This window comes from Oncorhynchus mykiss, chromosome 1 (genome assembly GCF_057628025.1).
Source record: "Oncorhynchus mykiss isolate SJ-2025 chromosome 1, ASM5762802v1, whole genome shotgun sequence".
NCBI lineage: Eukaryota > Metazoa > Chordata > Actinopteri > Salmoniformes > Salmonidae > Oncorhynchus > Oncorhynchus mykiss.
Genome location: NC_143022.1, coordinates 50803394 through 50822176, shown reverse-complemented (window position 1 = coordinate 50822176; position 18783 = coordinate 50803394). Strand labels below are relative to the sequence as shown.

The 18783-nt window shown below is 39.2% G+C and overlaps 1 protein-coding gene across 26 annotated transcripts in view; it reads left to right on the top strand.

The window, feature by feature from the left end:
- The first annotated feature begins 8296 nt into the window (after positions 1 to 8296).
- LOC110524343 (suppressor of tumorigenicity 7 protein homolog) overlaps positions 8297 to 18783 on the top strand; it is an 81778-nt gene continuing 71291 nt past the window's right edge. For 12 of the 26 annotated variants that reach the window (XR_016495607.1, XR_016495609.1, XR_016495618.1 and 9 more), the window contains exon 1: positions 8640 to 8751. The gene's annotated coding sequence lies outside the window, so the exon portion shown is untranslated. Of the gene's footprint in view, positions 8492 to 8639; positions 8752 to 18783 lie in introns of those variants that run through there. The other 14 variants (XR_016495617.1, XR_016495616.1, XR_016495612.1 and 11 more) reach the window with 4 other exon arrangements.

The following is an 18783-nucleotide window of genomic DNA, read 5'->3' as shown; positions in this document are numbered from 1 at the left end:
TAAACTCTTTACAATGAAGATCTGTGAAGCTATTTTGATTTTTACAAATTATCTTTGAAAGACAGGATCCTCAAAAAGAGACGTTTCTTTTTTTGCTGAGTTTATATAGACACTTAACCCTGGGGCGGCAGGGTAGCCTAGTGGTTAGAGCGTTGGACTAGTAACCGGAAGGTTGTGAGTTCAAACCCCCGAGCTGACAAGGTACATCTGACAAGGTACATCTGTCGTTCTGCCCCTGAACCCACTGTTCCCAGGCCGTCATTGAAAATAAGAATTTGTTCTTAACTGACTTGCCTGGTTAAATGAAGGTAAAATAAAATAAAAAATGATGCCTTTTAATTGGTAGAATTAATTTAATAAGTAGAATTTAAACTTGAGAATCATTATGGTAAGTGGGGAAATAAGTATAGCAAATTATAATTGTAATGGCTTAGCATATCATAAAAAATGAAAAAAATGTATGTGGGTAAAAGAGAGAATATAATATCTATTGTTTACAGGAAACTCATTCTACAAATATAGATGAGGTTGGGTGGAAAAAGTACTGGGTGGGAGAAATATATTTGTGTCATGGGCAAAGAAACTCAAAGGGTTGATTATACTAATTAATACAAATGTTGATCCAATTGTGCAAACAGATCTGCAAGGAAATTATTTTAAATATGTTATTGGACCAAAAACAGTTCTGGCTAATTAATCTATATGGGCCAAATAATAATGATCCACACTTTTTTGAAAATATATATAATAATCTATTGAGATCACAAGCAATGAAATAATCTATTATTATGGTGGGAGATTATAATACGGTTTTAAGTATCTCAATGGACCGTAAAGGAAATCACTACAAACTATCACCCTCAAACACTTCAGGAGATCACAAAGATCATGGATACATTAGAACTAGTGGATATATGGAGGTTGAAAAACCCTGAACTAGTGAGATATACATGGAGGAGGCTTAATCAAGCTAGCCGTCTTGATTACTTCCTAGTCTCATTCTTGCTGGCATCAAATGCGATCGGACCACCGTCTATGTGATCAGACCTATTTGGCCTCCATATAACTCTTACAGAATTTCCAAGTGGACGGGGATATTGGACATTTTATGAAAGCCCATTGGATGACAATTTGTTCTGAACTATGACAAAATAATGAATTTACTTTTTTTTATACAACATAGGTACAGCAGATCCCCTTATTGTATGGGACACTTTCAAATGTACTTTGAGGCCATTCAATACAATACTCATCATTAAAACAAAAACAGTTTAGGTCAAAAGAGATTAGACAAATAAAGGAAATAGAAGAAGTAACAGCGCAGGTCGATGGTCATGGGAACTGTACTATAGAAGCACAAAATAGGTTAGAGGAAAAACAAAAAGAATTGGAGGTACTTATTCAAGAAGTGTAATGTATTACAAAAATAAAGCGAATTGGGTGGAAAATTGTGAAAAATGCACAACCTTTTTTTAAATCTTCAACATAGAAATTCTACCAAAAATAATTCACAGAAACTCATAACAAATAGTTATCCATGATTGACCAAATTATATTTTGAAAGAGGAAACAAAATATTAAGCACATGTTTTCTTTTCAGTCTCCTCCATTTCCACTGAAGGATGTTAACTGTAAGGATTTATTTTGACAGAAAGCCCTGTGTGAAGGCCAATTTACAGAAGAGGAACTCTGAGGAAATAAAATATTTTCAGTCTGGAAAAATACTGTATACCAGGGGAGGTATATCCAACCTTTTTTGATGCACTCAAATATCCATAATTAGCATGTTATAATTACTCTCATACAAATGGTAGACTTTCAGGTACTGAATAAGGTCTGATTTCACGACTACTAAAACAGGTGGTTGTATAAAGATCCAGTCCATTTAAAAAACTGGAGGCCTCTAAACACTTCAATGTTGCAATGTGAAAATCCTGGCGAAATGCATGGGAATAAAAAAGGTTTTACCAGATATTGTTCATCCTGATCAGACTGATTTTTTACATGGACGATATATTGGAGATAATATATGACAATTACTTGAAACAATTTAACATTATGAAATATCGAAGATACCAGGTCTTCATAGCAGATTTTGAAAAGGCGGTTGATAAAGTACGACTAGAATTTGTATTTTGCCTAATTAAATGTTGTATTTAATTAGGCAAGTCAGTTAAGAACAAATTCTTATTTACAATGACGGCCTAGGAACAGTGGGTTAACTGCCTTGTTCAGGGGCAGAACGACAGATTTTTACCTTGTCAGCTCGGGGATTCGATTTAGTAACATTTCGGTTACTGACCCAACGCTCTAACCACTAGGCTACCTGCCACCTGGATTACTTTAATTTTAGTGAATCTCTTATACAATGGGTTAAAGTCAACCCCAGATGTTAAATACTAAATAATGGTTACTTCTCAGAAAGTATTGAGCTTTTAAGAGGAGTAAAACAAGGCTGTTCGTTGTCTCCATATCTATTTATTATGGCCATTAAAATGTTAGCTTTAAAAATTAGATCCAACAAGAACATCAAGGGGTTAGAAATCCTGTGGATAAAAACAAAAAGTGTCAATGTTTGCCGATGACTCTAGTTTTTTCTTAAGTCTGCAATCTGGATCCCTGCAGTCTCATTGAAGAGCTTGATCACTTTTCTACCCTTTTTGGATTAAAAACGAATTATGACCAGTGTACCATATTACGTATTGTTAAAAAACAGTGCTTACACTACCTTATAGTTTACCAGTAACATGGGCAGATAGTGAAGTAGACATACTTGGTATTCAAATCTCAAAAAATATAAATGAACGTACCACAATTAATTTCAATAGAAAGTAAAAAATAAAATTAAAAAAAGATAATATTCTGCACCATGGAGAGGTACATACTTGTCTATTTATGGTAAAATCACATTGATTAACTCTTTGGTCCTATCACAGTTTACTTACTTACTAATGGCACTGCCTACTCCAAATTACTCATTTTTTAAATAATATGAGCAACAAAATATTTCATTTTATTTGGAATGCTAAGCCAGACAAAATTAAACATGCATATTTATATAATGAATATGAGTTTGGGGGGCTAAAATGATTAAATATTAAAGCTTTAAACATCTCACTAAAAGCTTCACTCATACATAAATGATACTTGTGAAATGGTTCTCCAGTAGATTATTAAGGCTCATCCTTTGTTCAAAAATTGCTGTTTTGCCTTGAAAAAAGATTACAACTTCTCATTTCCAACTAATTGAAAATGAAATTTTGTTTAAAGTATCGCCCTTTCTTGAACAAGAAAAAACAAAGCTGGTTAGAATTTGTTATACTCCAGAAAAGATAACAAATATTACAACAAATGTTATGTTTATATTTATACTGATAAATAAAAAACATTCTTTATGGATTTTAAAAAAATGGTTTTATATTTCATAATGGTATTATGAATAGAAATGGAAGAGTTACAGTTGAAGTTGGAGGTTTACATACACCTTAGCCAAATACATTTAAACTCAGTTTTTCACAATTCCTGACATTTAATCCTAGTAAAAATTCCCTGTTTTAGGTCAGTTAGGATCACCACTTTATTTTAAGAATGTGAAATGTCAGAATAGTGGAGAGAACGATTTATTACAGCTTTTATTTATTTCATCACATTCCTAGTGGGTCAGAAGTTTACATACACTCAATTAGTATGTTTTAGCATTACCTTTAAATTGTTTAACTTGGGTCAAACATTTTGGGTAGACTTCCACAAGCTTCCCACAATAAATTGGGTGAATTTTGGCCCATTCCTCCTGACAGAGCTGGTGTAACTGAGTCAGGTTTGTATACCTCCTTGCTTGCACATTCTTTTTCAGTTCTGCCAACACATTTTCTATGGGATTGAGGTCAAGACTTTGTGATGACTACTTCAATACCTGGACTTTGTTGTCTTTTTTTCCACAACTTTGGAAGTATGCTTGGGGTCATTGTCCATTTGGAATAACAATGTGTGACCAAGCTTTAACTTCCAGACTGATGTCTTGAGATGTTGCTTCAATATATCCACGTAATTTTCCTCCCTCATGAAGCCATCTATTTTGTGAAGTGCACCAGTCCCTCCTGCAGCAAAGCACCCCCAAAACATGATGCTGCCACCCCTGTGCTTCACAGTTGGGATGGTGTTCTTCAGCTGGCAAGCCTCCCCCTTTTTCCTCCAAACATAACGATGGTCATTATGGCCAAACGGTCCTATTTTTGTTTCATCAGACCAGAAGACATTTCTCCAAAAAGTACAATCTTTGTCCCCATGTGCAGTTGCAAACCGTAGCCTGGCTTTTTTAATGTCGGTTTTGGAGCAGTGGCTTCTTCCTTGCTGAGCGGCCTTTCAGGTTATGTCGATATAGGACTCGTTTTACTATGGATATAGATACTTTGTACCCGTTTCTTCCAGCATCTTCACAAGGTCCTTTGTTGTTGTTCTGGGATTGATTTGCAGTTTTCGCATCAAAGTACGTTCATCTCTAGGAGATACTATACTTAATCCAAATTTACAACCAACTGATTGCAGCACTACCAAACAAATGGAAGAGGAAAGTGGAAAATTGAGAAGGTAGGGAACTTGTTCTCCTGCTATATATTAAAGATACAAATTGGCTGAAAGGAACTGGCATAAATAGAAAAATATAACAGTTTCATCTGAGGACAAATATGTTGACAGCTGAGCAATGCATGTTGTAAAATAAATGGGAGGAGCTTTTCAATGTACCAATTCCAACACAATTCCAATACCAACACATGGTTTATGAACTGGTACAAAATACTACACTTGATTCAACACTTTGAGTTTTTCAATTTAAATGATTATATATATATATTGCCACCCACAGAATGCTATATACAGTGCCTTGCGAAAGTATTCGGCCCCCTTGAACTTTGCGACCTTTTGCCACATTTCAGGCTTCAAACATAAAGATATAAAACTGTATTTTTTTGTGAAGAATCAACAACAAGTGGGACACAATCATGAAGTGGAACGACATTTATTGGATATTTCAAACTTTTTTAACAAATCAAAAACTGAAAAATTGGGCGTGCAAAATTATTCAGCCCCCTTAAGTTAATACTTTGTAGCGCCACATTTTGCTGCGATTACAGCTGTAAGTCGCTTGGGGTATGTCTCTATCAGTTTTGCACATCGAGAGACTGACATTTTTTCCCATTCCTCCTTGCAAAACAGCTCGAGCTCAGTGAGGTTGGATGGAGAGCATTTGTGAACAGCAGTTTTCAGTTCTTTCCACAGATTCTCGATTGGATTCAGGTCTGGACTTTGACTTGGCCATTCTAACACCTGGATATGTTTATTTTTGAACCATTCCATTGTAGATTTTGCTTTATGTTTTGGATCATTGTCTTGTTGGAAGACAAATCTCCGTCCCAGTCTCAGGTCTTTTGCAGACTCCATCAGGTTTTCTTCCAGAATGGTCCTGTATTTGGCTCCATCCATCTTCCCATCAATTTTAACCATCTTCCCTGTCCCTGCTGAAGAGAAGCAGGCCCAAACCATGATGCTGCCACCACCATGTTTGACAGTGGGGATGGTGTGTTCAGCTGTGTTGCTTTTACGCCAAACATAACGTTTTGCATTGTTGCCAAAAAGTTCAATTTTGGTTTCATCTGACCAGAGCACCTTCTTCCACATGTTTGGTGTGTCTCCCAGGTGGCTTGTGGCAAACTTTAAACGACACTTTTTATGGATATCTTTAAGAAATGGCTTTCTTCTTGCCACTCTTCCATAAAGGCCAGATTTGTGCAATATACGACTGATTGTTGTCCTATGGACAGAGTCTCCCACCTCAGCTGTAGATCTCTGCAGTTCATCCAGAGTGATCATGGGCCTCTTGGCTGCATCTCTGATCAGTCTTCATCTTGTATGAGCTGAAAGTTTAGAGGGACGGCCAGGTCTTGGTAGATTTGCAGTGGTCTGATACTCCTTCCATTTCAATATTATCGCTTGCACAGTGCTCCTTGGGATGTTTAAAGCTTGGGAAATATTTTGTATCCAAATCCGGCTTTAAACTTCTTCACAACAGTATCTCGGACCTGCCTGGTGTGTTTCTTGTTCTTCATGATGCTCTCTGCGCTTTTAACGGACCTCTGAGACTATCACAGTGCAGGTGCATTTATACGGAGACTTGATTACACACAGGTGGATTGTATTTATCATCATTAGTCATTTAGGTCAACATTGGATCATTCAGAGATCCTCACTGAACTTCTGGAGAGAGTTTGCTGCACTGAAAGTAAAGGGGCTGAATAATTTTGCACGCCCAATTTCTCAGTTTTTGATTTGTTAAAAAAGTTTGAAATATCCAATAAATGTCGTTCCACTTCATGATTGTGTCCCACTTGTTGTTGATTCTTCACAAAAAAATACAGTTTTATATCTTTATGTTTGAAGCCTGAAATGTGGCAAAAGGTTGCAAAGTTCAAGGGGGCCGAATACTTTCGCAAGGCACTGTATATGGGGTAAACAACAACCTCAGCTCTGCAGATTTTGTTGCGATGAGACAGAATCAATAGATAATTTATTCTGGTATTTCCCCTTTGTAGCTTGTTTCTGGTCACAGGGTCAGGAATGCTTTAAAAAAATCACAACATGCAATTAAAATTAACCTTACAAATAGCAGTGTTGGGCGATTTGGAAAGCCATAGTCAGTCAATAAATAAAATAATAATACTCATAGGAAAGGTTATCATCTTTAGCTCACCATCTGTGGATACTATATGATTAGAAACTCCACTCGCTGGAAAAAGAAGGATGAGTACAACCCCAAGAGCACCACCACAACCGTGAAGCATGGAGGTGGAAACATCATTCTTTGGGGATGCTTTTCTGCAAAGGGGACAGGACGACTGCACCGTATTGAGGGGAGGATGGATGGGGCCATGTATCGCGAGATCTTGGCCTACAACCTCTTTCCCTCAGTAAGAGCATTGAAGATGGGTCGTGGCTGGGTCTTCCAGCATGACAATGACCCGAAACACACAGCCAGGGCAACTAAGGAGTGGCTCCGTAAGAAGCATCTCAAGGTCCTGGAGTGGCCTAGCCAGTCTCCAAACCTGAACCCAATAGAAAATCTTTGGAGGGAGCTGAAAGTCCGTATTGCCCAGCGACAGCCCCGAAACCTGAAGGATCTGGAGAAGGTCTGTATGGAGGAGTGGGCCAAAATCCCTGCTGCAGTGTGTGCAAACCTGGTCAAGAACTACAGAAAACATATGATCTATGTAATTGCAAACAAAGGTTTCTATACCAAATATTAAGTTATGCTCTTCTGATGTATCAAATATTTATGTCATGCAATAAAATGCTAATTAATTACTTAAAAATCATACAATATGATTTTCTGGATTTTTGTTTTAGATTCCGTCTCTCACAGTTGAAGTGTACCTATGATAAAAATGACAGACCTCTACATGCTTTGTAAGTAGGAAAACCTGCAAAATCGGCAGTATATCAAATACTTGTTCTCCTCACTGTATATGCAGCAAAAAAGCTGTAAAAAAATAAGATGTTTGTCCTATGAAGGGAGGGGGGGGGGGGGGGGGGGGGGTTAAATATATATATATTTTTAAATAACGTAAATAAAAATAAAACGCTGCTCTTCTGGCACCGAATGACCGATTAGAACGAAACTTGATTTTTTTTTGCTTTTTTTTTCTTGCTTTTTTTTTTGTATCATGGTCAATGATACACTGAGCAGTCATACGAGACAGAATTTACTAAGCTGTCACTCTTTCTCGCAAGACTGATTGGAGAGGTTGTGTGGAGGGCTCTGTCCTTTATCTTTAGCTTATTTCTTGTTTCTATTTTCACGGTGGAGGGCTAAACCATTGTTATTGTCCCCCACAATGAAATCGGAGGGGGACTATGGATCTGTCTCAGTCCATTCGTATGATAGTCACACACAATATATCTCAGCCAACACTGGCCTGATTTTGGGTGAATGATGCCATAAAGATCTGGCATTTACAAAATTACACTGATAGGCCCAAGGGGAGTCTATAGTGATCAACTGAAATTCCAAAAATTGAACAAGTACAGTATATCCCATGTCCTGTTTGAATTGTTGTCACTAATTGGCCCTCTGGGGGACAATTGTTGCCTTGTTCTCATTTTTAAAAAGGTGGAAGATAGTCATCTTTCATAAATAATTTGAATATGTTTTTGTGTATGTTTTGTTGCACTATACTAATAAACTCTCAAATGACAGGTTTCATCAAAGAAGCCATATGTTTCCATCCTTGAAAGTCATTGAAGTATCATACATCGTCCCAGAATACACTGAGAGCCCAGAGTATCATGGCTGAAAATGGGACAGGCATATTAATAGAGCAACTCAAGTCCTCCATTGCCTGGTCTTGGACATACTTCTGACAACCTGGTTCTCTGTTATGGTTATTTTTGGTTTACATTTTACGAGTGCCATTCAGATACAGCGACAACCTGACCACAGGTGAGAGTCTCTTATGTCAACATCCTTTTTTTAACGACTTCAACGTTGTAGGTGGGCAACTTGCTTGCTAAGAAAGTTCATCGGGACTAGCTCGAGCTAATGCGTGTTTGCTAACAGACACGTATACAGTCTCGCGCTCTAGCCAGACATAAGTATTGTCCTTCCCTCGCTTGTTTGCTAGCATAGCCTAGCTAGTTTTAGCTAGTACAAAAATGAAACCGATGCCTGTTATTGCTGGCTTTCACCTAACTCATTTATCGGTAAGACAATTCAACACGTTCGCATTTTGTGTATAGTGTTTGTGGACACTGTAACCACACTTTTTCAAAGTTTCCATATTTGCTAACTTTGCTAGCTGCAGTAGCTGGTCCGCAACCCCGTAGCTATCTAGCCAAATCATGTTCCAAGTGCACTTAGATTACTTTAGCTACCCGTACCGATTACAAGCATGCCGCCAGATTGTGCGCTAACGTCGCAGTACAATTCACTTTTGCTTTATCTTTCTTTACCCAGCTAGCAAATCTACTAGTTAGCTAACGTACATGACTAGACAGTAAGGAATGTCTCATCTATGAAACCGTGACTGTGTTTGTAGTAATAATCCATTTTAATATATATATTTATATTTTTAAAATTGGTCTCGGATAGGGGTATAAAATAGATACAAAAATATAAACGATTTTACTGAGTTAGTTCAATAAAGGAAATCAAGTCAATTGAAATAAATTAGGCCCATATTTATGGATTTCACGACTGGGCAGAGGCGCAGCCATGGGTGGGCCTGGAAAGGCATAGGCCCACCCACTTGAGTCCGGTCCACCCACTGGGGATCTATGCCCAGCCAATCAGAATTTGTTTTTCCCCACAACAAGGCTTTATTACAGACATAAATACTCCTCGGCACCCAACTCCTGCCATACAATCCTGCAGTTGAAGATGCTGTATGTGGAGGTCCTGTATGTGGAGGTCCTGTATGTATGTGGAGGTCCTGTGCTGGCGTGGTTACATGTGGTCTGTGGTTGTAAGTCCGGTTGAATGTACTGGCAAATTCTCTAAAATTATGTTGGAGATGGCTTATGGTAAAAAAAAAAATACATTAAATTATCTGGCAACACCTCTGTTGAACATTCCTGCAGTCATCATGCCAATTACGCGCTCCCTCAACCTGAGACGTCTGTGGTATTGTGTTGTGTGACACAACTGCACATTTTAGAGTGGCCTTTTATTGTCCCCAGTACAAGGTGCACATGTGTAATCATCATGCTGTTTTATCAGCTTCTTGATATGCCACACCTGTCAGGTGGATGGATTATTGTGGCAAAGGAGAAATTCTCACTAATAGGGATGTCAGCAAATTTGTGCACAACATTTGAGAGAAATAAGCTTTTTGTGCGAATGGAAAATTTCTGGGATCTTTAATTTCAGCTCATGAAAAATGGGACCAACACTTTACATGTTGGGTTTTAATATTTTTGTTCAGTATGTAAAATAGCTATATGATTATGAAATACTTAGTGTTTACTTCTGTAACCATTTTATCAAACACATGGCATGTGTTTTCTGGTTGCCATTTATGATTTCAGGAGAGGCTCAACAAGCACTTGGGGGGTCAGAATAAGTCATTGTTGGATTGTCAGTCAGTCATATATGATTTTCATAAAAAATGTTATGTCAAAGTTGGCATTTGATTAGGTGGTTCCTTGTGAACAGCATCTAGTCTCTCTGTCCTCTGTGACAGAGTAGTGGTGAGGAGCAGATGGAAGAATGTGCTCTTTCAGTGGGCCAGCTGGCTGGCTGAGGAGTGGAGGGCCAGGCAACATTTAGATACACAGACTAGCTGAGGGACATATTTGGTATAAAATCACCAGTTCAGTATGCACTATAGTGTGTTTTCTTGTCTCTGTTTTTTAATTTTTTACTGTCATTGGTGTTTGTGTATGTTTGCCAGCGAGCAAACATGTGTGTCGTGGGGGGTTGAGGTAGGGGCAGGGTGGTAAGAACTGGAATGGGCCTGGGGAAGCAGACCAGGCATGCATGTTGAAATGCAAAGTCACTGTACTTGACTTAGGTGCCGGGTTCACTGTGGCATGAATGCTCAGCCTCACCCACAACCCCATTTTTGCTGATGACATCACAATTACTTAAAGCTGCAATATGTAACTTTTTGGGCGACCTGACCAAATTAACATAGAAATATGAGTTATAGATATTTCATTGAAAGCAAGTCCAAGAAGCAGTAGATCTGTTTAATATTTAGCAACCAGGAAATGTGATTTCTGCATAAAGTATTGCACCTTTAAAGTAACTGCACAGTGAAAACCTTACTTTTAAAAGGTTATAAAGGAAAGGTTCACCCATTTTGAATGTTATATTGTTTTTTATGCATTTCATGTTTTCACGTGTTTCTGAGTTGTTGGCATTCAAGCAGGCAGAAATCTGTCCGGTATGATGTAGCACTGTGATAAAGTCGCTCATACTACACTGGAAGTTAATAGATCATTTTTGCAATCTACTTTGTATTCCTATTAATTCATTATTATTGTTTTATTTTTTTAACTGCATTGTTGGTTAGAGGCTCGTAAGTAAGCATTCAAGGTCTACCTGAATACCTGTTGTATTCGGCTCATGTGACTAATAAAATTAGATTTGATCATACAAGTCAGATTTCAATACTGGCCAATGTCATAACTCGGGAAGATGTCTTCTCTTGAATGAGCCATTGAGTATATTTTTGCGATATTCCTATCTCTAGAAATGTGCAATTTAATGGAGGTTCTAGCAATTTCTTTTCATATTTTTCTGCCTATTTCGACCAGGGTGCATTACATGGTGCTGTTGCCAGAGATATTATAGAAAGGAGATAGGAATCCGATGAATAAAGGAACGTAAAATGCCCCACCCAGCAGACTGTCGACCATTGCGTTCACGTTGTCACGCTGCGTCTCTCGGTTGCTAAGTTAGTCGTCACGCAATCCTTTCTCAAAGGTGATTCTACAAAGTATCGACTTAGGTGTGAATACTTCTGTAAATTATATTTCATTTTCAGTAAATTTTCTTAAATGTCAAAAAAACATGTTTGCACTTGATCATTATGGGGTATTGTGTGTTCAAAAGTTTTGGGATCACTTAGAAATGTCCTTGTTTTCCATGAAAACTATACTAATAAACTCAAATGAAATGAGTTGCAAAATTAATAGGAAATATAGTCAAGATGATGACAAGGTTATACATTTGAATGTCCTCCATTTGCAGCAATTATAGCCTTGCAGACCTTCCCATTCTAGTTGTCAATTTGTTGAGGTAATCTGAAGAGATTTCACCCCATGCTTCCTGAAGCACTCCTACAAGTTGGATTGGCTTGATTGGCACTTCTTACGTACCATGTGGTCAAGCTGCTCCCACAACAGCTCAATAGTGTTTAGATCCGGTGACTGTGCTGGCCACTCCATTATAGACAGAATACCAGCTGACTGCTTCTTCCCTAAATAGTTATTGCATAGTTTGGAGCTGTGCTTTGGGTCATTGTCCTGATGTAGGAAGAAATTGGCTCCAATTAAGCACTGTCCACAGGATATGGCATGGCGTTGCAAAATGGAGTGATAGCCTTCCTTCTTCAAGATCCCTTTTACCCTGTACAAATCTCCCACTTTACCACCACCAAAGCACCCCCAGACCATCACATTGCCTCCACCATGCTTGACAGATGGTGTCAAGCACACCTCCAGCAGCTTTTCATTTTTTTCTGCGTTTCACGATTGTTCTTCTTTGTGATCCGAACACCTCAAACTTAGATTTGTCTGTCTATAACACTTTTTCCAATCTTCCTCTGTCCAGTGTCTGTGTTCTTTTGCCCATCTTAATCTTTTTTTATTATTGGCCAGTCTGAAATATGGCTTTTTCTTTGCAACTCCTGGAGTCAGTTGCCTCTTCACTGTTGACGATGAGACTGGTCTTTTGCGTGTACTATTTAATGAAGCCAGTTGAGGACTTGTGAGGCATCTGTTTCTCAAACCTCTTTCTCATTTGTGCTCTGGGGTTTGCGCTGTTCTGTGACAGGAGTAGTACACATCGTTGTACAAGATCTTCAGTTTCTTGCCAAATTCTCACATGGATTAGCCTTCATTTCTCAGAATAGAATGACGAGTTTCAGAAGAAAGTTCTTTGTTTCTGGCCATTTTGAGCCTGTAATCAAACTCACAAATGCAGATGCCCCAGATACTCAATTAGTCTGAAGAAGGCCAGTTTTTTTTATTGCAGTTTTCAGCTGTGCTAACATAATTGCAAACGGGTTTCTAATGATCAATTAGCCTTTTAAAATGATAAACTTGGATTAGCTAACACAACGCGCCATTGAAACACAGGAATGATGGTTGCTGATAATGGGCCTCTGTACGCCTACGTAGATATTCCATTAAATATCTACCGTTTCTAGCTACCATAGTAATTTACAATATTAACAATGTCTACACTGTATTGCTGATCAATTTTATGTTATTTTAATGGACAAAACAAGGATATTTCTAAATGACACCTAAACCTTTGAACGGTCATGTATATTTAATTCATTTTTATATCAAGCTGTAACATAACAAAATGTGGAATTAATCTTTCTGAAGGCCCTGTACATGAAAACAAATCAGATGTTTCTACTGATCTGCGTGCCAGTTATGATTTTCATGTGCACATTTGAGTGAAAGTTTAATTTATAATAACGTCTTCCTATCTCAAAAACATTGTCATTTGGTACATCACAATTCTGTCCACATCTGAATGAACAGGATACAAACCTAGAAGTTACTTTTTTTATTGCCATTGCCTACTATCAAAAAATAGCCTACATAAAGCCAACAAATAAAAACATTGCAGCCTGCAAGTAGAAAATGTCCTTATTTTAAATATCCTATAAATCACATTGGCTAAACATGTCCTGTCAGCAATGAACTTGAAACGTTGTGCTACTGTACTACTATTAACTTCGGTCAAGCCCAAAGCTTGCACTAGCAAACTTATTCTGGGCTCTGAGCTTCCGTGCCAGTGAGCGCTGGACAGACACCGCTGTAGGCTATTTGCGCAAGGGATAAGAAGCAGTGCTTGACTTTGGCAGGAGCTGAGTACTGGCACCTCACATTTTCTACTGCTTGAGCTCCTGTTCCTCTTATAGAATATTAGCTCAAAAATATTGTGTAGCTCCTGCACCTACATTTGAACAGTATCAGCACACAAAATTGAGTACCAGAACTTATTTCAGTCCAAGTCAAGCACTGATCAGAAATAATCACGTAGGCCTATTTTATGACGTTTCCACTGGATCTGAGCATAACATTTTTCCCTTTCACGCAGAGTGGTTTTAGAAAGGGAGAGAGCTGGAAAACTTTTTCAAATACATTGAGGAACTATGGATGTAAAAACCCACATTTATATTCCTACATTTACGTGCAGGCCAGATATCCTATAGGCCTAACTCAACATTGACACGAGCGCTCCAAACACAAGACTGACTAAATTTGACAACAAGTAAATGGAATAAAATAAACCAAAACTTGTTTCTCACAAGTGAAGCATAGGTTATTCACTCTGCAAACAATGTGTCCACTATGACAATGATAATGGGAAGACTGGAATAATAATATTGAAAGTATTAACATAAACTACCGTAACCAAAGAAACATGTAGATTAGGAATAAATGGGGAATGTACTTCTGGTGATATACAGTGCCTTCGGAAAGTATTCAGAACCATTTAATTTTTTCACATTTTGTTAGGTTACAGCCTTATTCAAAAATGTATTAAATATACACAATACCCCATAATGACAAAGCAAAAACAGGTTTTTGGATTTTCTGCTCATTTATTAAAAATAAACGTATCATATTTACATAAGTATTCAGACCCTTTACTCAGTACTTTGTTGGAGCACCTTTGGCAGCGATTACAGCATTGAGTCTTGGGAATGACGCTACAAGCTTGGCTCACCTGTATTTGGGAGTTCCTCCCATTCTTCTCTGCAGATCCTCTCAAACTTAGTCAGGTTGGACGTGGAGCGTCGCTGCATAGCTATTTTCAGGTCTCTAGAGATGTTTGATCGGGTTTAAGTCGGGGCTCTGGCTGGGTCACTCAAGGACAACACTCCTGCGTTGTCTTGGCTGTGTGCTTAGGGTCGTTGTCCTGTTGGAAGGTGAAACTTCACCCCCAGTCTGAGTTCCGGAGCACTCTGGAGCAGGTTTTCATCAAGGATCTCTCTGTACTTTGCTCCGTTCATCTTTCCTCAATCCTGACTACTGTCTCAGTCCCTGTCACTGAAAAACACCCCCACAGCATAATGGTTCCCTTACCATGCTTCACCGTATGGCTGGTGCCTGGTTTCTTCCAGATGTGACGCTTGGCATTCAGGCCAAAGAGTTCAATCGTGGTTTCATCAGACCAGAGAATCTTGTTTCTCATGGTCTGAGATTCTTTAGGTGCCTTTTGGCAAACTCCAAGTTGGCTTTCATGTACCTTTTACTAAGGATTGGCTTCCTTCTGGCCACTCTACCATAAAGGCCTGATTGATGGAGTGCTGCAGAGATGGTTGTCCTTCTGGAAAGTTCTCCCATCTCCACAGAGGAACTTTAGAGCTCTGTCTGTAACCATCAGGTTCTTGGTCACCTCACCTCCCCCGGTTGCTCAGTTTGGCTGGGCGGCCAGCTCTAGGAAGAGTCTTGGTGGTTCCAAACTTCTTCCATTCAAGAATTATGGAGGCCACTGTGGTCTTGGGGACCTTAAATGCTGCACACATGTTTTGCTACCCTTCCCCAGATCTGTGCCTCGACACAATCCTGTCTCTGAGCTCTACGGACAATTCCTTCAAACTCATGGCTTGGTTTATGCTCTGACTTACACTGTCAAGTGTGGGACCTTTTATAAATCATGTACAATCAATTGAATATATACCACAGGTGGATGCCAATGAAGTTGTCGAAACATCTCAAGGGTGATCAATGGAAACAGGATGCACCTGAGCTCAATTTCAAGTCTCATAGCAAAGGATCTAAAGAAGGTATTTAAATATTTTTTAAAATACATTTGTTAAAATGTATAAACCTGTTTTCACTATTAAAAAAATAAAATACAATTAAAAATATGTGGCCAATTTAATCGGTATCAGCTTTTTTTGGTCCTCCAATAATCGGTATCGGCGTTGAAAAATCATAAATCGGTCAACCTCTAGTCAAGATAGTCACAATGGTGCAGAACTAGAACCTTTTGAGGATCTGAGGGCCCATGCCAAATCTTTTCAGCCTCTTGAGGGGGAAAAGGCATTGTCGTGCCGTCTTCACGACTGTTGGTGTGTGGACCATGTTAATTCCTTATTGATGTGGACACAGAGGAACTTGAAGCTCTTGACCCACTCCACTACAGCCCTGTTGATGTGGATGGAGGCATGCTCAGCCCTCCATTTCCTGAAGTCCACGATCAGCTCCTTTGTCTTGCTGACGTTGAGGGAGAGGTCTAAATGTCGTCGGTGATGGTCAGGCTTACCACGTCATCAGGAAACTTAATGATGGTGTTGGAGTCGTTCGCGGCCACGCAGTCGTGGGTGGAGAGGACATACAGGAGGGAACTCAGCACGCACCCCTGAGGGGCCTGCGTGTTGATGGTCAGCATGGCGGATGTGGTGTTGCCTACCCTCACCACCTAGGGGCGGCCCGTCAAGGTCCAGGATCCAGTTGCAGAGGGAGGTGTTCAGTCCCCGGGTCCTAAGTTTAGTGATGAGCTTTGAGGGCACTATGGGGTTGAAAGCTGAGCTTTAATCAATTAAAAGCATTCTCACATAGGTTTTCCTGTTGTCCAGGTGGGAGAGGGCATTGTGGAGTCCATTTGAGATTGCTTCATCTGTGGATTATTGGGGCAGTATTGCAATTGGAGTTGGTCCATGGTGTCTGGCATGATATTGTTGTGAGCCATGACCAGTCTTTCAAAGCATTTCATGGCTACAGATGGAGGTGCTACGGGGCGTTATTCATTTAGACAGGTTACCTTGGTGTTGTTGGGCACAGGAACTATGGGGGTCTGCTTGAACCATGTAGGTATTACAGACTGGGTCAAGGAGAGGTTGAAAATGTCAGTGAAGACACTAGTCAGCTGGTCAGTGCGTGCTCTGAGTACGCATCCTGGTAATCCTTCTGGCCCTGCGGCTTTGTGCATGTTAATCTGTTTAAAAGTCTCTTACTGAGTCTCTTACATCAGAGAGCGAGATCAGTCGTCTGGAACAGTTGGTGCTCTCATGCATGGTTCAGTGTTGCTTGTCTCGAAGCGAGCTTAGAAGGCGTTTTTGCTCATCTGGTAGGCTCGCGTCACTGCTGGGTTTCCCTTTGTAATCTGTAATCCGTGATAGTTTGCTAGCTCTGCCACATCCGATAATCGTCAGCGCTGGCGTTGTTGGATTAAATCTTTAGTTCTGTATTGACGGTTTTCCTGGTCATGCCGTTGACTGATGTAGTAAACTCCTCAATGTTATAGGATGAATCCCGAAACACATTCCAATCTGTGCTAGCGAAACAGTTCTGTAATTTAGCGTCCACTTCCGTATTGAGCGTGTCTGTGGTACTTCCTGTTTGAGGTGTTGCTTATAAGCAGGAATCAGGAAGATAGTGTTATGGTCAGATTTGCAAAAGGGAGGGCAAGGGATATGCTTGTATGCATTTCTGTGTGTGGAGTAAATGTCATCGATTTTTGTCACCTCTAGTTGTACAGTTAACATGCTGGTAAAAATGAGGTAAAATGGATTTCGGCATTAAAATCACTGGTCATGAGATGCGCCACCTCAATGTGCTTTTTCTTATTAGTTTATGACCCTATATTGCTAGTTTAGTGCTTGTGGTAGTATATAGACTGTTATGAAAAATATAGATCTTGGTAAATAGAATTATCTGTAGGTATTCTGAGGCGTTCTAATTCAGACGAGCCAAATCTTGAGACTTTCTTAACATTAGAGGTTGCATCAGCTGTTTTTACAAAGAGACACACTCCTCCTATTTTTGTCTTAACAGAGGCTGCCGTTCGATCTCGACGATGCATGGATAAACATGCTAGATGTATAATTGTCCTTGTTCAGCCACGACACTGATAAACCTAGAATATTACAGTTCTTCAGGTCCCGCTGATAGGATAGTGTAAGCTAGTCCAGTTTGTTATCTCTCTAGTGATTGTACATTCACCAATAGAACGGAGGGTAGAGGTGGTTGTTTGCCAATGTAGTCTCGTCAGCATGCCGTCTCGTTTATCTCTTGCGCCATCACTTCCTCTTTTGAGTCGCAGGGATTATGGTCTTGTCCGGAGTAAGCAAAAGTCCAGAGCTACCGACTCGTTGAAGTAGAAATTATCATGCAAATCAAGTTTGGTAATCGCTATTCTGATGTCCAGATGCTGTTTTATGGCTACGACATGTACAAAAAAAGTTAAGATCACCGTAGTTTAACACACAAAATAGCAGAATAGGTCAGGAGCCCGTAAAGTGGCTGCTATCCACTGCAACGCCATCTAAAAAACAACCATGGTTTGCCAGTTATGTGATAAGATATTATCAAACAATAAATGTGAAGAATTTATCGACACTGTGCGTTAGCTAGTCAGCCAGTTTTAGAGGAATGATTCCGTAATTTTTTTAAATTAACAAATATCATATAATAGCAACCAAAATATGAGACTGTTTACATATATTATAGAGGCTATTTATATCGAACATTTGTATAAATCCATAAACTGTATAAACTATAATTATGTGACAATATTTTAGGTTGACTAATTCAATTACACAATTTCGGATACATCACATGCCTTACTTTTATTTTCCTGCATAATTAAAAGCGGGAAATGAATCACCTATGCCTATACTTCCAATTAGATAGATTTTGGATTTCTCCCTGACCAAGATGGCTGCCATTTTCACCGCATTCTGGAACTTTAAAGGGTTTGTGACATAGCCCCTCTAGTAATTTAATAGGATTTCTATGGTATGTTCCTCGATATCATTTATGGCAGGGGTAGGCAACTAGATTCAGCCGTGGGTATGTTCCTCAAATCATGTTATCTAGGCAACTAGATAACATTATTAAAAAAAAGATTTGCCTAAAAACTTTGGGGCAGGCTGTTGCCAATCCCTGATCTATGGTATTACTATAACATTACAGTTTTCTATTTCTGAGTTCCCCTTCCCTCCCCCTCATGCAAAAACAGCTGTGGGTATTTCCTTGGAAGCTAGAAGTCAGTGGTGTGCAGCAGTGGACTATAGCAGAAGATTAGCCCAATAAAGT